This window comes from Myotis yumanensis, unplaced genomic scaffold, assembly GCF_028538775.1.
Source record: "Myotis yumanensis isolate MYYU_CA2020_CCGP unplaced genomic scaffold, mMyoYum1.0.hap1 SCAF_1, whole genome shotgun sequence".
Classification (NCBI taxonomy): Eukaryota; Metazoa; Chordata; class Mammalia; order Chiroptera; family Vespertilionidae; genus Myotis; species Myotis yumanensis.
In genome coordinates, this window is record NW_027223752.1 from 78932346 (window position 1) to 78956024 (window position 23679).

The following is a 23679-nucleotide window of genomic DNA, read 5'->3' on the forward strand; positions in this document are numbered from 1 at the left end:
CAATGAATGTAACCAGTGGCCAATCGTTACCCTATAAAAATGGCATTCCTTTTCAGTATCATGAATAATGTTAAGTGGAAAAACTTCAAGAAAATATTCTAGAGATATGTTTTCCTATGTAGATATTCATATTATAAGTGTCTTCTTTCCTATATGTGATCATCTAAGTCAATGTTTAAAATTCTAAGGCCTAATAACCAGTTATAAGTGTGGACTGTGTCTAGATTCTAATTTTTTTTAAAATCTATGATTATATGACCCCAAAGAATTATTAACAATTAACCCCACTGTTAATTACTGTTAATTTTAATTATTGCTACTATTGGGTATGATAATGGCACAGTGGACATGTGGGAAAGTGTCCATATTTTTAAAATATACATATTACAGTATGTGGGGGTGAAATGAGATTTGTTTTAAAACAGTTCAGCTAAAAAATAATAATAAATGAGGCTAAATGTGGCAACATCTTGGTAATGACTGAATCTGGGCAATGGGTTTATAGAAGTTCACATATTATATTTCCATCGTTTTCTATATGTTTGATATTTTTCCTAATTTTTAAAACATAAACATTCTATTGTCCAGAAACACTGCAGACACTGTGGGCAAGTAGAAAAAAAAACATCTTTTGCTATTTAAAAAAATGAAGTACAAAAATCATGAAGTTGTCATTTTTAGATCTATTCTTTTATATAGCTACTCAGAATCCCATCTAATTTAAGAAACATTTTAAATGAAGACCCTACTAAAATTGTCTACCTAGTGGCTTTTCCACAACAAAATGCATGTTCCCAAAGATGTGTAAAAACAGGCTTGTCTCTCCCAGAAAGCAGCCTTTTCCCTGCTACAAATCTTCAAAACTCACCACACACTTTTCTATCTCAAAGACTTTTAAAAAATTATTTCCCTTCCTTAGGGAAAACTATATTATGAGGAAAGAGCTCAGCAAAATCTGCAAACAATGCATAGGTTAAATGCAGAGTCCTTTCCTCCAGCCAAAAGGACTAACAGGAGAAAATAAAATTTGCAAAAGCATGTTAGAACCTTATTCCAGCTAACTCTGTGCTCTGCTCTCTTTTTCCTCCCGAGATACGTCACTTAACTCTCTGCCGAAACACCTCTAGCCCATTCTACCTGATCATATTCCAAAGCTGCAGCTTTTCCTGGATCCACTTGTCAGTGACAAGCTGCTCGAGAGCACCTAGCAAGCCAAGTGTGATCATCTGCTCCCTGCTCGTTCCCTTTCAGGCACACTGCTGTCCATCAGAGAAGTAATTAATGGGCTTATGTATGAAAGCGTCATCCCATCAGTGTGCTGTCTGGCTTGAATAGCTCGTATCAGCTCTTCATTCATGCCAACTATATTCACTGTCTGGAGATATGATAAAGCTGTACTTCCTTTTGGATTTTTCCCTCTCTATTCAAAAACAGTGTAGCAGAACTGTGTGCTACAGAAGCATGAGGAGGACAGAAGAAATCCCTTCAGCCTCTACAGAAAGGAGCTAATGGACTGAAAAGTTGGGAAAAACAAGGAATGCTTCTGTCAATTTCGTAAGCAACTTGATTCTGGAGTGTGTATTATCCTGAAATATGGACAGAACTTTTCCAGAAGGCAAAACGTCTATAGAAAGAACCGGGACTGCTCATTGCTGAAACACTCAATGAATTTTTAATAAGTTCTGAACACTCAGGTTGTCCGTGGTCAGATCAACCGCTGCCATCAGATAAAGGCAAAATTCACCCTCTATTTCTATAACCCTATCCGAACGGAATCTTCATCTGTTGCATGCTGTCCTGACTAATGCTACAGGATTACCAGGAATACAGATATAGGCACTGCGAGAAATCAAACACGGTGGCAAAAGAAAACACGAAAGGCACGTAGAGGCATCTCAGGTATCGAAGCTTACAATTGCCAGCCAGAGTTTCAAATCACTGAGCTTCATACGAAACCACTACCAGGTAAGATTTAATTTTATAACACTAAATTATATGTTGACTATGAAACTGAACCTGCTGATGCTGTGAATGAGCCGGGAGATTTCAATTTTATGCAATCCTTATGCAAACTCAAGCCTTCCGGGGTGAAGCCTTATTTTCACTTATGCTACATAAAATAATCATTCATCACTATAATAACAAAACATCCAAATAATCCCATTCAGTTTTTACTGGCTTGGTCCCATCTTTGTCTTCGTTTTTAAAATCCCAATTTTGTGTTATTTAATGGCTGGGAAAAATGCATGGAGAGAGCCGGGAATGGGGCACAAGAGCCATTCACAGATGCTATTAACCGAACATATTCAAATGGAATTTGTTCCCAAAGGCATTGGGCAAAACAGGGAAAAATTAATGCGTGTTTATATTATTTCTATTAATGCAACAGGACAAAGCTCAACGACTGATTTTTGTCATGCCAAAAAAAGAGCAGGCTGTGCTGTCACTCTCATTCACACTGAAGAGAAACAATCTCTAGTGAACTGGGTATACCCCTTAAGTGAAATGGGCTTTTTTACCCTGAAGGTCCTGGGCATATTTTTATAAGAGACAAAATAAGGACTTTTTTTGATTTAACAAAAGAACAAAAAGGTGTCTGGTATTTAACAGTTTTAACTCAGATCAATGGTCCAAACTGTAAAATGCAAATAACTACTGAAGCCGTCAAAGAATTTTAAAGGGTACAGTGCCTTTTAGAAATTCCCTAGAAATCACCCCATGAGGAGACTTCTAGACACACACACACACACACACACACACACACACACAGGATTGTCAGAATTTTAATTCCCTCCACAGATATTTAGCCAAAATTCAATCCTATTAGTTTTCTTATAACTTCAATAGGAAAAGTTCAAAGGCCAATCTTTTCATAAAGAAATTCTAGAATAATATATTTCTATTATCTTAAAAGACAGGAGATACGGGAAACAAAAGCAAATCACACCTAACTATGGAGATCTGACAATACAAGGAAATTTATCAGAAGTAATTTTCAGTACTTGTCTAAAAAACAGTAAAATTTGAAACTATTCCCTTCTATTTCACTGAATTCTTTCTTTTCAAATTTTAATAGAGAGAATTACATGATCCCATCACTCTTTTCAAGGCAATCTATAAATAACCTTAAATATCGTAAGTCTTTTGCATCTGAATTCATTATAGAAATTCACCCATCAATTTCCAGGACCAAAAGAAAGCAGCAATTTAAATATAAGCAGTGACAGTGTATGTACCAATTTGTTGCAAAGAAAAAATGTTTATTTATTAAGAAATTTAAATATAGTTACTTTGTATTACCAACTTAACTAAAGTATTAGTTTTTAACCTACATTGAGATTTACCTAAACCCTTATTTCTTTTCATCTTTTCCTCATTATGATATATTTTGTAAATCGATATGCCTTGAAAGTCTGTATATTAGATATTTGGTAAGTGAAAATATTAATATTTCAACTCATAATGGAACAATTTAATTAACTTTAGCAAAAAAATATGAGGTTAACAATAATATGTTCAACAATTTGTTTCCAATGAATAGAATTGAAGGGGGTATAAAATTGTATTTCTGAAGTCTTCTGGATTTTACGCCTTCACTATTAACATTCAGAGACTCATAATATCCCACCAGTTTGAGGAGTTTGCCTCTATGACTCATCTCCTAATGACAATCGATGGGCAAACCGATACAACCCTCCTCCCCTTTCATTCTGGTCAGCAACGGTCCCAATGAGTCTTCATTTTCTTTCCCATCTAAATCAAGGTTTTCTCTATCATAATTCATTCTGAATAATGATCATTGAAGTTTAAAAAATAGCTTTTAAAACACTATAGTAATGTGGACTAACCTACATTTTCCTCTTCATTTTAGTGAAAAATAAAAATATTAGCTAATTTTAAAAATATATATATTAGCTAATTTTACCAATTAGTTAAATTTTATCAATTAGCTAACTTTATCAATTATGTATTAAAAAGTTGAAAATTGCTTAGCATCCCCTGGGTACAAATGGACAAGGAATTTTATGCTAGCACCTGAAGATCTAATTTATGGAAGTTTTTCCCTTGTGTTGATATATTTAACAACTTAAAAAAATGTTGAAGGTTCTTGGGAAGTAGTCAATGACTGCCTAATGTGTTCTTGGGAAGTGGTCAATGACTGCCTAATGTATTTTATGCATGCTATATAAAAGTGTATTATAAAAATAATAGGATTGTGTATCATTGGATGCTTCATAGAAACTGAGCAAACATTTTGTCCTTGCAATGATATTTGTCATTATATCCTCATCTTCTGCACATTTTAAAACATCCAAAAGCTATGAACTTTTTATTTAACCCATGAGAAAATGAAAGTAGGTATTCAGGTCAAAATAAAGTACTTCCATTTAGTGTCTTTGTTAACTTTGTATGTTATCTTTGTCTGAAATAGCAAGCAACATAGTTTTGTATATAAAATTAGAACTATACCTAAAACTCATTTTTAAGTGTTAACATTTAAAGGTACTGGCACTACATATTTACTGGCATCTGCATTACTATAACTTTCAAATTTTCCTCAAAATTTCTGAAAGGCCTTCTTTAACATTCCAGTACAATGGAAAAGTTTTCCAAGCTTAATTCAACTGGATATTTCAACTAGCTGGCATATTTAATGCTTATTATGGCTACTTTTCTTCATGAATTGACCAGCTTTGAATAGGATGATAGTTCATCATGGGGATTCAGCTCCTCTCCAGCTTCTTCCTGCTGAGAGAGAATAGTCTTTGATGTGTGACATCACAATCAGTAGCTGGGGAAGTGGCTGTGATATCAAACAGATGATTATATCCTTTCAGTGTGAACTAGCTGTGAGACATGTGAGCACTATCATTTCAAGGCATATCACAGAGACACTAAAGAGGCACGGGTTAGAGAAAGACCCTTCCATTGCAGTTGATGCCATCAACTCTTAAAGATAAAAAGTACCATTTCACAGTTTTCTTCATTAATAATTTTCAAAAGGCAGTAAACATTACATTAATAATATTCATAGATGATGATAAAATGGGAGTGAGAAAAATACCAGCAACTAACCAGACAATAATGGAAGGGGAACCTAGAGAACTGAGGAATTAGGAGCAAAATTTCACCTTGGTTCCAATAGTAATACTGATGCTACTCAGGAAACTGAGAAGATTATTCACACATTCACAATGAAAAATAATCTCTCGGAATGAGAGACTCCTAAAGAAAGATTATGAAGTGATCCCATGACATAGATTAATTAGTATGTGGCAGGCACATATTATAAAATGGGGGTGGGAAGAAGAAAATATGAATTCATAAAAGAGGAGAAATCTCTCTAGTAAGCCAAACTACTGTGTTCTACAAAAGTCTTTTAAAAATTGCAAAAATAATAAAAACAATTTGGGAGTAAAAGCTCAACAAAGGAGACAAAACGAGAGCTGCTCGTGCACCATCTCTCCCTTTTTTTTTTTTTTTTTTATCATCTTTTATGCAGCTCTAGCTGCAAAGGACAGAGAACAACCAATACTCCACACAGAGCATAGGTACAGTTTAGCCTTTGATTAGCTGAAGAGTCTCAATTCAAAACATCAGTCATTTGTATCTTAGCCTCCTAAATTCAGAGACTATATAGATGATGTATGAAAAAATAACAACTCTATGAATAACTATAAGCTAAGCTGAGGTCTTGTTATCTATAGTTACAGTTTGCTTAAACAATGGTATGTGACAGAATTTTTTTTAATATATATTTTATTGATCTTTTACAGACAGGAAGGGAGAGGGATAGAGAGTTTGAAACATCAATGAGAGAGAAACATCGAGCAGCTGCTTCCTGCACAGTCCCTACTGGGGATGTGCCTGCAACCAAGGTACATGCCCTTGACCGGAATCAAACCTGGGACCTTTGAATTCACAAGCTGACGCTCTATCCACTAAGCCAAACCGGTCAGGGCTGTGACAGAATTCTTAAAGCATTTTTCCAGTCTTATGTACTGGTTAATTACTACCACTATTATTCAACAGTTGTTTGAAGATCTTGCCAAACTACATTTTTCATATGATATTGGAGGTGTTAGTGAAATAACTCAAGAAAACAGATCAATCAAAAAACATTACCACTTTAATAGACCCCTAGTTTGAGGTCACACTTTGTCAGAAGTATACATAGGCTTCCTCTTTACTCATTATTATATGAATGTACTAGAGGCCCGGTGCACAAAATCTGTGCACAAGTAGAGTCCCTAGACCTGGCCGGCAATCAGGGCTGATCTGTGGGGTGACTGGCAGGGTGATCGGGGTCCCTACTCATACCTGCCTTGGCCTGGTGCCACCCGCTCACCTGCTCCACCATCCCGCCACGGTCCCACTCTTGTCAGGGCCCATTGGGACCGGCAGCGCCTTCACTGCAGCCCACTGCCGGTGCCACGTTGCCGACACCCGCCATGTTCCACGCCACCCCCTGGTGGTCAGCGCATGTCTAACTCCCGGTTGGTTGAACTCCTGCCCGTGGAAGCAATTTGCATATTAGCCTTTTATTATATAGGATAATATGCTCTTTGGGTAGCAAAGATCAAAAACAGTTTCCAGTTGTCCCATATCTTTAGTTATTTACAGAATTTTCTTGGTGCAATAATCTAAATATGCCGGGAAGGGGGGGGGGGAGGTGCATAATCTAAATCTACCAGGCTTAGCCCTCACCAGTTTGGCTCAGTGGATAGAGCGTCAGCCTGCGGACTTACGGGTCCCGGGTTCGATTCCAGTCAAGGGCATGTACCTTGGTTGCGGGCACATCCCCAGGAGGGGGTGTGCAAGATGCAGCTGATTGATGTTTCTCTCTCATCAATGTTTCTAACTCTCTATCCCTCTCCCTTCCTCTCTGTAAAAAATCAATAAAATATATTTTTAAATAAATAAATAAATAAATAAATCTACCAGGCTTAGAACCTAACCTAAGGATTAAATATTAGATGGTGCTACTCTAATATTTAATCCTTCATCAGTTGCATGTCTTCTTTCATGTGTTGCAAGGACACAGTCCTCTGCAAGCATCAATTTCTGGGTAACCTGTAGTAATACAAAGAGGTTTTCATGCCTACAAACTTCCAGCACTTTGATCACACCTCTTTCATGGCACCTTGTTATGCTGCATTGGAAACCTATTTATACACTCATCTTGCCTACCAAACTCTGCATCCTCATGGGTGAGGGCCTCAAGAACAAGGAGCACATCTCATTAATATGTCTATTCCCAAGGTAAGCACAAGACTAGTTAATCAATAGATGTGCAAAATGAATTTGGAAATGTACTCTAATACATTCTCAAGGGCAGTCTCATCAAACAAGCAGAAGAATAGTGATCCTAAAATAAACCTGATCTTCCATTCACTAGTAATTAGCAAATAGGACAAGTACAGAAAGTAGGGAACTTTCTGGGGCAATCATATTAGACTATTGGCTATAATGAGATCAGTTGTGAAGTATGCTATATACTATTAGAGGCATGAAATTCATGGAAGAGTAGGCCTTCCTTCCCCCAGTTGCTGGCACTGGCTTCCTTCTGGCACTCGGGACCCGGGCTTCCCTCGCAGCCCCGGCTTCATCCAGAAGGCTGTCCGAAAGGTTGTCTGAAAGGATGTCCGGTCTAATTAGCATATTATGCTTTTATTATTATAGATGAGGTGTACAAATACAGAGATCAAATGTATCCCCTATTTGCTGTATTAGACATATGGAAATCACATTTGCCATAACATTGTGATCTAGAAGTTCATCAATAGTACAAAAGGATCTAAATTGGCCCTGCTATTAAAGAAGTGATTACAGGAGAATTTGGATAAGCATTTTGCAAAACAAATTAAAGTGATACTACAATCAGCTTCCTACTCAAAGATGAGAGTCAGGAAAGGGCAGACTTAAAATCTTACAATTGTTCTATGCTCTCTCCCTCCCTGTGTGAGGAATGAATCTATGCAAGTATCCAACTCCAATCTCCTGTCTGAGTTTCAGAGCCAAGGTATCCAATTTACTCTTAAATCTATGCTAACAATGGTGATCGCTTTCACAGTAGGGACAAGGACTAAAGCTTATGCTATCCCTTATCCTCTTTGATAGAAATTAAGGTAAGAAGAGCGATGAAGGAGGCCAGCATTTACTCTAGAATTCATCAACGTGTGTGTCGGGATGGAGTCCACTAGTCTCTAGAGATGCTCAGGCATGTGGGTGATGTGTTCATTAAGTCCCCACAGAAATCTGGGGCTTGATGTTAGTGTGCACAACTCAAGGTTTTTGACCTTTGCTATCCATCATTTCTAGTAGTATTACATTCTTTCAAACAAGATCTTCGATAAACCATCAAGATATACTAGTATAAAAGCATATAAAAGCAGCTCTACCCTGGCTGGGTTGAAATGGAAAGCTTAGAGCCCTGCTAGCTGGAAGAGCCCCTACACATCCCATCTCTCCTTGCTCTCCCCTCCCCTTCTTGGACTGGCTCCTAAGTTATATGTACTGTAATTGTTGTGCCATCCAGAAGATCCATAAAGGTATTCTGCATTTTAACAAATGCATTTGATTCACTACAGACACCACCAAATACTCTAAAATTCCTGGAGTGAGGTATGTGACCCAATAGTTTTTGCTAGCCCTAGGGGGCACAGGTGGCAAAACAGCGCTGCTGAGACATGCAGAATATGACTCAATTAGTCTGCTGTCTCAACAATGATCAAGCAACCAAGACCTACAATTCACATAAACCACAAGTAGGTAAACAAGGACTAAACATCTATAATTTGGGTTAAATTTTCCCAGAAGTAACTAAAATTAACAAAATCTCAGAAAATTACATCATTTGCAATTAAGATGGAAGGCATGGAAATGAAACAGTGAGAATTTGTCATAGTAAGAGTCTGAATTCAGTATTAAAAAATCAACAGAATTCAACTGTTGGAAATACCACAAAACCCCCTTTATAATATGTTTTCACCTATAACACAGTAGCCAAACATTTTAGTTGCCTTGAGTTGATTCCAGGTTTGTGGGCTCTGTAATTTACTTGACTTTGAGAGTGAGATAGAGCTTAAGTATTTAAACTACAAACCATATATATCTATATATCTAGCAGGATATATTGAAAAAAAGCAACCTTTTTTTCCAAGAGAAAATATCATTTTCCACCCCCCAAAAACATGTTTTAAATATGGTGACATAATCTATATATATAAAGAGCCAGGGACCATCACAACCGAATGGACGACCGAACGGATGACCGAACAGGCTGCGTGGGGTGACAAGGCCGGCAGGGGAGTTAGTGAGGGATGACCAAATGACTGAGCAGCAGGCTGTGTGGGGTGACCAGGCCGGCGGGGGGCGGTTAGTGAGGGTCGACCAAATGACTGAGCAGCAGGCTGCGTGGGGCAACCAGGCTGGCAGAGGGGGCAGTGAGGGGTTACCAGGCCAGCAGAGGGGGGCTGTGAGGGGCGACCAGGCCAGCAGGGGGCACAGTTGGTGGCAACCAGGACGGCAGGGGGGTGGGGGGGCAGTTGGCGGCAACCGGGCCAGCAAGGGGGGCCATGAGGAGCAACCAAGCCACCGGGTGGGGCAGTTGGGGGTGACCAGGTCAGCAGTGGGGGCAGTTGGAGGCAACCAGGCCAGCAGGAAGGGCAGGTGGGGGCAACCAGGCCGGCAGAGGGGGCCACAGGGGCAACCAGGCCAGCACAGGGGGGCAGTGAGGAGCGACCAGGCCAGTGGCAGGGGGGCAGTTGGAGGCAACCAGTTTGACAGGGGGGTGCAGTTAAGAGTGACCAGGCTGGCAGAGGGGGGTTGTTGGGGGTGACCAGGCCAGCGGGGGGGGCAGTTGGGGAAGACCAGGTTGGCAGTGGGGGTCATTTGGGGGCGATCAGGCCAGCAGGCAGGGGCAGATAGAGGTGATCAGGCTGGCAGGGGGGCCAGTAGAGGCGATCAGGCAGGCAGGCAGGTGAGCAGTTAGGAGCCAGCAGTCCCGGATTGTGAGAGGAATGTCCAACTGCCGGTTTAGGCCCGATCCTCAGGCCTAAACCGGCAGTTGGACATCTCCCAGGGGGTCCCGGATTGGAAAGGGTGCAGGCTGGGCTGAGGGGACCCTCCCCCGACCCCCCGTGCACAAATGTCATGCACCGGGCCTCTAGTCTATATATATAAAAGGCTAAGTGACCGATCATCTATCTGTCCGACCATCCAACTGGCCGGTACATATGATGAGCACTGCCAATTTAGAAATAAACGTTGACTCGCACATGCATGATACATATAAAGCTCTCGCTGGCACCAATCACACACGAGTTTTAATTTTATGATACTATATTATATATACTCTTTTGACATGTAATTTTTGTAGTAACATAATTACTGCACGAATCTGTCTTCTAATTAATTTCCATTCACTGGGCCACTAGTTATGTCATAATGTATTATGTAATATTTTATTATGACTATGTAATAAATTAATGATTTCCATTTACTAATCATCTCCAGCACTATTTCCTGTATACTAAGGAAGTTTCATAACTGTTATTCCAAAATCTCAAATGATTCCTATTTTGAACCTAATCTTCCAAATGAGCAATATCTTTTTCTCTCTGAAATGCTTTAAAGTATTTTGAAATATATGCTTGAGATTTTATTTATTTTTAAGTATTTTACTATGAATTATTTCAATCCATGTACTTACCTCTCGGCTTTAACAAATATCAATTTTTGCCATTTTTGCATCAGATCTTTTTCATGGTCCTCCATAAATAGGTCTGGGAAGAAAAACTCTAGCAGGCAATACTTGAGATAAGTGTGTTAGAGCTAGTTATAACTTATACATCTTTGTTAAGGTTTCTAAGTATCAGGAGAAGGACCTTCGTAACCATAATATACAATTATCTTCAATACAATTACTTTAAATAAATGTAAACACCAAGACAAGAGACAAAGATTTTTTTAATTGATTTGAGAGAGAGAGAGAGAGAGAGAGAGAGAGAATTTGTTGTTCCACTTGTTTATTCATTCAGTGGTTGCTTCTTTTTTAAAAACAATTTTTAAATATGTTTTTATTGGTTGTAGAGAGAAAGAGAGAGGGAGAGAGAGATAGAAACATCCATCAGCTGCCTTCTGCAGCCCCCCTCCCCACCCTGAGGATTATCAAGCCCACAACCTGGGCATGTGCCCTGACTTGGAATTGAACCAGGGGCCACTGGTGCATAGATTGACACTCAAACACTAAGCCACCCAGCTAGGTCATTGGTTGCTTCTTGTATGTGCCCTGACTGGTGATCAAACCCACAACCTTGATAAGTCAGGATGACACTCTAACCAACTGAGCTACTGGATATGGCTGAGACAAAGATTTAAAAAAGAAAAGAAAAGAAAGAAACATTTATTTGGGTGGGGGGTGGGGGGGAAGAAAGCATTTATTGGCCCTGGCCCGGTGGCTCAGTTGGTTGGAGCATCTTGCCATACACCAAAGGATTTTGGGTACATTCCTAGGTTGCAGGTTCAATCACCAGTAAGGGCGCATATGGGCCACAACCAATCTATGTTTCTCTCATCTCTCTCTCTCTCTCTCTCTCTCTCTCTCTCTAAAAATCAATTTTTAAAAAAAAACATATCTCAGATGTGGATAAAAACAAACAAACAGAACACCATTTCTTGTACTTTCCTTTCTCAGATGCCCAGAAGAACTTTTGAAACAATGTCCTAGGCAACAGAATCATAGGCTAGTTTCTTTAATCTTCCCCCTGAGTCAACTTCCTGTGGCATAGTGACATCTGGATAGAAGGAAAGTAATCAATATTACAGGGTCCCTTGGGTAGGAAATCAACTCTCAACAGTGATTTCTTATGTAGAAAAGAAATACCTGAACTTGTGTTCACAAAGGCACAAGCTAGTTGTAGCAAGTCAATATCTTGCTTTAAAACAATGTGTTCCATGCCGAAACCGGTTTGGCTCAGTGGATGGAGCGGCGGCTTGCGGACTGAGGGGTCCCGGGTTCGATTCCGGTCAAGGGCATGTACCTGGGTTGCGGGCACATCCCCAGTGGGAGATGTGCAGGAGGCAGCTGATCGATGTTTCTCTCTCATCGATGCTTCTAACTCTCTATCTCTCTCCCTTCCTCTCTGTAAAAAATCAATAAAATATATTAAAAAAAAAAAAACATCAATGATCAGAGAATCATTGATTGGAAAAAAAAAAAAAAAATGTGTTCCTGACTCAAGTCAGTACCAAAAAAGTCTGAAATGTGCATATCCTCAATCTAATGAGTCAGAAAATCCACCCATTCTCTTTTTAGAACAAAATAAGCAAAACCACCACAATAAACACAGGCTGGAACCTTACAGTGAGACAGGGAAGCTTGCCTTCAGCGGAACAATTGAGAGTGAGCTCCAATACTCCCACCTTGAAAGATACCATTTCTCACATACTCCTGCCATAAAAGGTCACCTGGTCAACACTTCAACAAGTGCTGAAGAAGGGACAGGGTCAAACAAATCCTCCTCCTACTCTCCCCTTGCCTTCATTCCCAAGCACATAAAATACTGCATGTCACAATAAATTCCAATTTCATACATTCACATTCGCTCTCGGTAGGAGGCTACTACGGTAGGTAGCATCCTTAGTGTCAGGCTGCTGTATCCCAACCAGTGGCTTTACCACACACAATTCACATGTTCTCTCTCCCTCAAGGACACTTTGAAAGGATAATCCAAGCATATTTTCCTTTTCAGTTATCCCAATACCTACGTTTATAAAATTTTAAACCTTAAAACTCTGTTTCTACAAACTGAGAATCACAGGTTCTCTATTATACTCTAAAATTTGGTCATCCAAAAATATGATCTTCAGTTAAGTTAATGCTCCCTGTTAAAGCAGCTAGCTTACATCAAAAAGACTATTTCAAAACTCACTGCTCCTGAATAAAACAACAAACAAACTGGTCCAGAAAAAAGTCAGATCCGAGTAGACCAGCGGTTCTCAACCTGTGGGTCGTGACCCTTTTGGCGGTCGAACGACCCTTTCACAGGGGTCACCTAAGACCATCCTGCATATCAGATATTTACATTACGATTCATAACAGTAGCAACATTACAGTTATGAAGTAGCAACGAAAATAATTTTATGGTTGGGTCACAACATGAGGAACTGTATTTAAAGGGCCAGAAGGTTGAGAACCACTGGAGTAGACAATGAGAGAAGAACACCTCTCCCTAGGCAGAGAAGCATTGCAGATTGGCCATTCTTGAACAAAGTGGTACTTTTGTATTGTTCACATTTCCCGAGCACCCTCTACACATGTTGTGGCACTAGATTATAGTGTGGCACTAGACTATGGTAAATCCATGTGGACAGAGGAGGAAAAAGGAAAATCAGTACATTAACAAACTGTAAACAATAATACCAAATGAAAATTAAGTTGGTCCCTGAAGGGTCTAATAAAAATGGAAATCAGCCTCAGTTTTTGCCCTTCCCAGAGTTCCTACACCCAAGCTACAGTAGGAGGACATAAATTAGAAACCAGTGAGTAATAACCTCAATCCCAGGTCTAACAAAAACAAACTCAGCAAATGGATAAAGGAAAGCGATATATGTCCATGTCAGGCAAGAGTAGGGAGTAGGGGTATAGGAACAAGACAGATCAAAAACAGACAACAGATAGGACCTTTTGACTTATATAGTACCTCAAGTTTCTTTCTCATTCTATATGAATATTTATGAAATATATTAATATATTTAGGAGAGCCTATACACTTGAAAATATTCCTAATTTTTAACTCAGGAAAAAAAAATGATCTCTACTTCCTTTCTATATACCAACCTGATAATAGTTTACCCCAAAGAAACCTACTCAAATTCCTCTCCCAAATAAAAACGAATTCAGTAGAGTGTACACTGCTGTGATTTAGAAACCACACTATTTGTGAACCTATAGAAAAGATACTTATCTGAGCAATTCATCTCCAACAAATATCTACATGGCCTTAGGTTAAACCCCAACTTACATGAGTCTGTTTCCCCATCTGAAAAGTGAAAAGATATGGACCAAATAATATGTTCTGTTTCTGGATGTACATTCTATGATGCTCCTTGAAGAATGAGGGAAAAGACACCAAAAGTTCAAAATACACTAACATCACTCAACTGAAAGAACATAGTTTGGCACCCTAGGGAATCTAAAAGGCATGTGCAGGGAAGCAATAGAGACCTTAAGTGCTCAGGGAAAAAGTAACTTTTATGTGGCTGTATGTTTTTCTTAAGTCAACTGCTGGTTATTGAATAGCAGGAGCAATGCAAGGGACTGAAGACTGGTATTCGAAGAAACCATCCAGGTGAATACTAACTTGTTCCAGCTGTGAATTCATTATGCAATGAGAGTTTTTAGTTATCTGTTCTCTGGTTTCAAAGCAAGAAACATCACTTTTTCACTCTGATTTTGAGTTTTAAAGTTAAAAAAAAGCATAAAGATAACACGGGAGAAGATTTCGGATATTCTGGTTGAATTAGTGCTATTTTATTAAATGATCCCATTGCAAACTAGTATGGTTCATAGCAACCAGGCAGTGTGGTGAATAGGTACAAGAAAATCAAACATGTAGTGCTGAAAACACATTAAAGTTCCATCAGGAACAGCAAATTCTTATTTAGAAATTACACAGTATAGCTGACAGACATGCACACTCCTACACAGACCAGATTTAACAATATCTTTGTTAGCGGCATACCTTTCAAATACTCAACTACCAGTGCACTGGGAGTGTCTTAACTTGACAAGAGCTCACCAAGCAGCCTACTCTGAAATGATTTCACTTTACCTGTTGCTTTACTTATATAATGGTGTCCTAGTACACATAGTCCCACTCATGAATACTCCAAATGGACTGCCTCTCAAGCAACACTCCCTCCCATTTCTCTAGTTGTGTGTGGCTGCTGGCCATCTACAGTATGAGCATAAAGTATGAATATTAAACATACATGCTTGGGTTTCCTAGGAGACATTGCCTGAGAGCAGGCAGAGCATAAATGAGTGCATAAAAGCCTCAGGTACTTAAATAGGTAGTCAAGTACCTAAATGGGTAAGAAAAGACAGTGCCACAGAGGAAAAAAGAGATGGAGGTCTGAAGATAAATCTGCCCCACAACATGGTCCACTTATCATTATCAGCTATACACAGAGAGAGTCCCCAAATGACTTCCTGCTCTAAGGATATGTATAGGCAAACACCTTAGCTAATTCCCAAATCCCATTTATATCACATGCGAATTAAAGCATTACTAATTTACAATACCATTCTGACTTCAAAATATAAGGGAGAAAATCTAGCTTTTATATAGTTACAACTAGCCTACACTAAAAATGATATCACTCGAGCCTCCAATCAAAACTAAAGAAAGATTAACCTGGGATTCAGAAACTTTGCAAATAAGTACTCTATCACTTTAAAAGAGGGATCATCAAGTTGCAAACATACTTAATGGTCTACTGAGGTTAAACTGAGTTTATGTATGAATATTACAATCACAATTTTTTCCAAGACTCCTCCAAGCCCTGGCAGCAATCTTTTTTTTTAAATTTTCTCTGAAAATTATGGGAAGTAGTTATCTAAATATGAAATCTTAGCCCTAGCTGGTTTGGCTCAGTGGATACAGCGTCAGCCTTCAGACTGAAGGGTCCCAGGTTTGATTCCAGTCAAGGGCACAAGCCCAGGTTGCAGGCTTGATCCCCAGTAGAGGGCGTGCAGGAGACAGCCAATCAATGATTCTCTCTCAACATTGATGTTTCTATCTCTCTCTCCCTTCCTCTCTGAAATCAATAAATATATATATATATATTTTTTAATATATATTTTATTGATTTTTTACAGACAGGAAGGGAGAGGGATAGAGAGTTAGAAACATCGATGAGAAACATCAATCAGCTGCCTCCTGCACACTCCCTACTGAGGATGTGCCCACAACCAAGGTACATGCCCTTGACTGTGAATCGAACCTGGGACCCTTGAGTCCACAGGCTGATGCTCTATCCTCTGAGGCAAACTGGTTAGGGCAAAAATATATTTTTTTAAAAAAGATGTACAGTTTAAAAAAAGAAATCTTAGAAGTAATATGAAAAATATTAACAAGTGATGCTTTGTCAAATTGCCTAATATGAAAAATATTAACAACAGTGATGCCTTGATGAATTTCATTTGCACATACACAGGGCAAATAATTTAACACATAATTATCTTTTTGCTTAGTTCATAATTATAAGCAGTGAAGAAAAACTCATTTTCATATTAGAGCTCCTGAGTAACTATATAATAATACTAGTGACCCGGTGCATGAAATTCATGCACGTTAAAAGGGAATTAATTAGAGGAAATATTTTAATATTGCTATTTGCCCTTTCTCTATAATAGAAGTATCAGAGATGAAAGAAAATTAGTAAAATGTATATGAAAATCTCCCTCCTGTCAGAGTCTCAGTCACACCACAAGACCCAGAATCAAGTCCCTGCCCACCCACACGTGCCTCAAAATCACATGAGACCTGGACCCGGCTGGTCCCACTCACATTGGGCAAGACCCAGACCCAGCTGGCCCCACCCCCCACCCAAGCCCCACCAGGTGGGGGTTGCAGCCTCAGGTCCCCCATCAAGCCCTGCCGGGCGGGGGACACAGGACACAGCCTCACATCCCCCATCAAGCCCCGCCAGATGGGGGACGAAGCCTCCTGCTGATCGCACATAACAACCATTTGCATATTAGCCCTTTATTATTAAGACAAATCAGAGGGCTGAAATAAATCCATTATTTTGTTTTCCATATTTCTCAGTATAAATGAAACAAGTAGCAAGTAAGAAGAGTAATGTTCCCTTTATCATGATCAGATCAAAAGGCACCAAACTATCCAACAAAGATAATTTTTTCAAAGTAGACAAATGTTTTGTTTTGTTTCTACTACAAGGGGGAAGAAGATCATAACTATTCCAAATCATTTACTGACTCATTTTCTGTACAATATACCCAAAAAGCCTATCACCGCACAGCCAGCTGCAAGCATTCTGCAGAAGGCACCAGTTCAGTCTAAACAGTAATGAGTTTGTTATTAGCCAGGTAGGAAATCACACTACAGTTCTATCACATACTAGTTATGGGACATTAGGCAAGTCATCCAACTTCCTGGAGCTTAATTTGCCTCATCTATAAAAGGGTCTAATACTGACCTTGCAGGGTTATCTTGATTAAATAAAATATTTGGTACATGATGTACCAAACACTCAGACAAGTGCTCTATAAATAAGAACTATTTTAACACATTTACTTATGCCTAGTTCATCTATCACCCTCCACCCCAAATTAAGGAGTTGTTACCCAATCTAATACAGAAGTTGACCCCAATACATATCACAACAATGTGACCTTTCCATTGCAAATTCCCGCAAAACCACGCCCCCTCTCAATCCCCATCTCTCCCCACCCAAACCCTATTCTGATGACCCCAAAAATTGGGGGAGGGGGGTCAGGGAGGAGGGAGACAATAAATTAAAATATTTTGACAATGGCTCATTACTAAAATCTGTTCTGGAGCAAAGCAATAACATATGGTTATGAGGCCAAATCTCAGTACATTAAGTCAAGTTTGACTACTCCCAAATCTTAATCATACATTTTTTAAGACTTTGTAATTTTTTTTAAGAGCTAGAAATCCTTACCTATATCTGGCACTGTACCAAATACTATTACTCCAGATTTTCTCTTACTAAATTGAGATACCTGAACAAAAAAACATTTAGATTATGGGGCTCCTGAGAATAGCAGTAAAGAAGAAATGGTTATATCAAAATGTCATGTTTTGCCCCTTAGGAATCTAAAAACACATTAACCACATTCTCTCTCTGGACCAGCCCCTGCTTGGACAATACCCCCAGGACAATAATGGTTACACTAGAATTATCCCAACATCTGAGGGAGATCAGCCAAAGAGTTGGTATGTGCTGGGATGGCCACTGGCTCACTGACAAATGCCTCCTCATCTATCCACTCCTACATGGTTCCATAGGACACCATGACTGTCTTTAGCATAAAGAAGCACAACATATGTATATATGTAATCATATATGTACTAGAGGCCTGGTGCACAACATTCGTGCACAGGGAGGTGGTGGGGGAACCTCATCTCAGCCTGCACCCTCTCGCAGTCCAGGACCCGTTAGGGCAGTGGTTCTCAACCTTCTGACCCTTTAAATACAGTTCCTCAGGTTGTGACCCAACCATAAAATTATTTTCGTTGCTACTTCATAACTGTAATGTTGCTACTGTTATGAATCGTAATGTAAATATCTGATATGCAGGATGGTCTTAGGCAACCCCTGTGAAAGGGTCGTTCGACCGCCAAAGGGGTCACGACCCACAGGTGGAAAACCGCTGCCTTAGGGGATGTCCAACTGCTGGCTTAAGTGGGGAGCAGGCCTAACCTAAGCCGGCAGTCGGACATCCCTCGAGGGGTCCAAGAGGCTCCCGCCACCGCCACTGTGCTCACCAGCTGTGAGCCCGGCTTCTGGCTGCGCGGCAATCCCCCTGTGGGAGCACACTGACCACCAGGGGGCAGCTCCTGCATTAGCATCTGCTCCCTGGTGGTCAGTGCGCATCATAGTGACCGATGGTTCTAGCGTTCGGTCAATTTGCATATTAGGGTTTTATTATATAGGATATGCACACATACACACACATATAAAATACACACACACACACACATCTATATATATAAAAGAGTAATATGCAAATCGACCAAATGGCAGAACAACTGCTTGACCAGTCTCTATGAGGTGCCCTGACCACCTCTTGGTCCCTCCCCCCAGCCAGCAGGCTCCAACTGCCCCACTGCAAACAGGGAACTGGGGGTGGATGGGGGTGGGGGGGGGCAGGGCCAGCTGCCAGCAGCCAGGGAAGATGGTCCTGATCATAGGCCAGGACTAGAGACCGTACCCGCACACAAATTTCATGTGCCAGGCCTCTAGTATATCCTATATAATAAAGAGGTAATATGCAAATTGACTGTCATGCCTTCACACAAGATGGCCGCCCCCATGTGGTCAAAGATGGCTGCCACAAGATGGCCGGCAGGGGAGGGCAGTTGTGGGCGATCAGGCCAGCAGGGGAGGGCAGTTGGGGGCAACCAGGCCAGCAGGGGAGGGCATTTAAGGGTGACCGGGCCAGCAGGAGAGGGCAGCTAGGAGCGACCAGGCCAGCAGGGGAGGGCAGTTAGGGGTGACCAGGCCAGCAGGGGAAGGCAGTTGGGGGGGAACAGGCCAGCAGGGGAGGGCAGTTGGGGGCAATCGGGCCAGCAGGGGAGCAGTTAGGCGTCGATCAGGCTGGCAGGGGAGTGGTTAGAGGGTGATCAGGCTGGCAGGCAGGCAAGTGGTTGGAAGCCAGCAGTTCCAGATTGTGAGAGGGTGCAGGCTGGGCTCAGGGACAACCCCCCCCCGCCAGTGCACAAATTTCATGCACCAGGCCTCTAGTGTGTGTGTGTGTGTGTGTGTGTGTGTGAGGGATGAGCAAAGGTAGGTTTATAGTTGTTCCTTGTATTATTTATCATTTGTACTATTATTTATTTTTCCTTCCAACAACTATAAACCTACTTCTGCCTACCTCTGCATATATAGTTTCTTAATTTGGTAGCCACAAATGCTAAGATAAAAATAAGCATTTTGCAACTGATTAATGAGGAAGAAATTAAAATCAATTATTGATGTTTTAACCTTGTTTCACAGATGTGCCCTCATCAACCCCCTTCAGTTAATATAAATGATTCCACTCCTTAAAGAGATTGACAGAACAGTCAATCACACATGAACAGCACCTTTTATAATATAGATAGCTCTGCAATAAAGCTTAAACAAAAAGGTCAATTATTTAGTCATCACAATTTGACTTTTTTTCTTTTTAAATAATTTTTATTTTTCAATTACAGCTGATGTACAATGTTATATTAATTTCAGGTATACAACCCCATTTAGACATTTATATAACTTATGAAGTGATCACCTAATAAATTTGGTACCCATCTGACACCATACATTGTTATTACTCTATTATTGACTATATTCCCTATACTGTACTTTACATCCCCATGACTATTCTGTAACTACCAATTTGTACTTCTTAATCCCTACATCTTTTTGCATACATCCACCCAACACCCCTCCCCTCAGGCAAGCATCAGTCCACTCTCTGTGTCTATGAATCTGCTTCTGTTCTGTTTGTTCATTTATTTTGCTTTTTAGATTCAACATACAAGTGCAATCATCTGGCATTTGTCTTTCTGATTTATTTCACTCAGCACAATGCCCTCTCGGTCCATCCATGTCATTGCAGATGACAAGATTTCATTCTTATTAATGGCTGAATCATATTTCATTGTATCTCTTCTTTATCCATTCATCTACAATTTGAACTTTTATCTGAGGCAATCCTCTGACTCAGTCTGAGAGAACTGGTTCCCCTGAGCCTTCAAGGAGAACCAGGGTATTTGCATAGCCTCAAGCTACTTACTATTTACTATCACTGTTTTAACATATGCTCATAAATCCCTTGATACTCTCCCTCTAGTCTAGTAGGTAAAGCTTAATCCCCATCCCTGTGAGTGTGAGTAGCAATTAGTCACTCATCTAATGAACAGATAATGGGAAGTGACTTTACAAAGGAAAAACCTGACAGATACCATCTTAACCAAGTGATCAAAGTTAACATTATTAGTAATGTTGTGTTGGTATTATGTGTTCACTGATAAGATCCAACAAGGGAGGCACATCATGTCTGCAGTATTCTCTCTTAAAATCCATAGCCTTAGTCCAATCATGAGAAAACATCAGAAAAACCCAAGTTGAGGAACATTCTACAAAATACCTAACCAGTATTCTTCAACAGTGTCAAGTCCAGAACAGACTGAGAAACTACCACAAATTAGAGCAGACTAAGGAAATAAATAAATATTAACACAGTGTCCTGATTTGGAACAGGAAATGGGTATCACCCTAAGTGAAGGGTATAAGGGAATTCTTTGTATCTTTGCAACTCTTCAGAAAAAATCTAGAAAAGTATAAGAAAATTAAAAAAAATAAATAATTGGGCCATAGTATCACTCAGTTAAATGGATGCATGTGCAATATATTCTGTAACTCCACAGCTCTCCTCACTTGTTGAAAATGAAAATGGTGACTGAAAAAATGGCTACTCAGGGAGCAAAATCTGTCATCAAATCAAGTATTATTTTAGTAACTAATTTGCCATGAGACAAATTTTAAAGGAACTGATCAACTTGAATGAAATCGGATACCTGTGGAGATAATAATAAAATTCAACATGTTAAACTTAAACAGAAGCTTTAAGAAAATCAAAGGAAATAAATGAAGATAAAGATAAAAGCAGAAGCTCTCCATGCAAACCTCTCTCATGAGTATAAAAGGTCTTTCTGATGACTCATAAATATAAAAAAATTATGTAAAAACAGACCCATTTATATAAAAGACTTCCCAATTGATGCAACTCTTGGCGACATAAAAGAAAGATTAAAAGATAAAGGTCAAATACAAAATCTTCAAATGAGAAAAACATTACACAAAGCATTTAAGGCAGCGGTTCTCAACCTGTGGGTCGCCAACCTGTGGGTCGCGACCCCTTTGGGGGTCAAACGACCCTTTCACAGGGGTCGCCTAAGACCATCGGAAAACACATATATAATTACGTATTGTTTTTGTGATTAATCACTATGCTTTAATTATGTTCAATTTGTAACAATGAAAATATATCCTGCATATCAGATACTTACATTACGATTCATAACAGTAGCAAAATTAGTTATGAAGTAGCAACGAAAATAATTTTATGGTTGGGGGTCACCACAACATGAGGAACTGTATTAAAGGGTCACAGCATTAGGAAGGTTGAGAACCACTGATTTAAGGGATTGATATTTTCAGTGTCTGATAGTACTAAATATGCTAAGGTTTACAAAAACACCTGCCCAAAAGCATAAAGCCACATGCCTTCAAATACTATTCAAGTAAGATTACTTTGCAAAAAAAAAAAAAAGCATGAAGAAAGCAAAATAAAGTGTAAGCTAAATTAAGAGCTAAACAAGAAGAAAAACTAAAGTACTATAGATGCTGAAATGAAAACTCTAGAAGAAAAGAGAGGATGTTTACTGAAATTTTGGGTGACTTAGATGATCAAACCTCTAGAGTAGATCCACACTTCCTTTTCTCAAATTGTGGGGAAGTAAAATTAAATGGACTTTACAGGAGAAGATTTGACTTTGGGTGGTGGGCACACTGTGTAATATATAGATCTTATAACATTGAAACCCACACCTGAGACCTATATGTTCATATTGACCAATGTCACCCCAATTAAATAAATAAATATTAATAAAAAAGATAGACTTTACCAGAGAAACAAAAGAGGGAATAATCCTATTTAAAGAAAAAGCTGAAGAAGCACTAGAGAAAGACAAGCCAATAATGGTAACCTTCAATTCAGGAACAAAGGAGAGATATGGGACGCCCTAGGAGAGGTAGAAAAAGCGGAACTGAAAAAAAATCACAGAGGATCAACAAGAATCCCTAAACAAATGGAAATCAAAAGGTCACAGATGAAAAGGAAAAGGAATTAAAGCTGCCAAGGCTGGGTCTATTAAAGGAAAAGTACAGTTTCAGGGCAAGAGAATGAAAGCTGGTAACCATGATGAACCTGATGAAAACGGTGCAGCTGGACCAGTAAAAACAACCAAGAAGAACCTGCCTCAAAACAACAGAAAACACAGAACGGTGCAGACACCAGTAGTTTAGCAAACAAATTTCTACAGATTCAGCTGCTTGCATCTCTGGAGGTTTGAAAAAGAAAAGCCAATTGGGCCCACTTCAATGTCCAGTTGTAAGAAAAGAAAGATTGTTTTGTGTGATTTAACCTATCTTTTTTGTTATTATCCAAATAAAGAATTTTTTTTAATGTCTAGTTCTGTTTGTGTTATTTCAAATGCCTCAAATGTCAAAAGAAGAGTCTTCCATTAGATTGCCTTTGGAATATGAGGCTATATTAGTAAAACTAATAAAATACATACCATTTAAAAAGAGGAAAAAATGAACTGAATCGATGAGGACAATACCACTATCCTGCTGCTTCACGGGAAGAAAAAGGCCAGAATTTAATTTAAAAGCACAGGCTGCTAGACTGCTATGCTTTTTTTCCCCTTCCAGTCTAATTGCTGGCAAAAGGACACAAAAGTCATTATATTAAAATCCCCCAAAATTAACTTTCCATAAAATTACACTAAAGAAGATACATAAATGAAAATATGCACAGACAACTCTGCTGACCAAACTGTAGTCTAACCACTTCATTTTTATTTGTCCCGCTTAAACACAGCTTATAGACTTGCACATAGTTTTTTTACATGATCATCTTCACTACTGCTCCAGTGCATTTTGCTCATGCAGTAAACATTTTTTAACTCTAGTTATCTGTGACATCTTGAAAGAAAGAAATAAAGCATATGGCATTAATTCAATGATTCATCATTTGAAAAAAAGAAAAGTAAGGGGGGTGGATTGCTTAAAGATCTAACAATTTATGCCTGAATGTGAAATGAGAGTATGATACCATCCTCAAAGCTTGTG

The 23679-nt window shown here is 39.4% G+C and overlaps 1 protein-coding gene and 1 pseudogene across 1 annotated transcript in view; one reads left to right on the forward strand and one right to left on the reverse strand.

Moving 5' to 3' along the window:
- Positions 1-23679, reverse strand: part of AVEN (apoptosis and caspase activation inhibitor) — a 170869-nt gene that overhangs the window by 90992 nt on the left and 56198 nt on the right. The gene's annotated exons all lie outside the window — the stretch shown is intronic.
- On the forward strand, positions 20688-22898 carry LOC139021695 (lupus La protein-like; annotated as a pseudogene).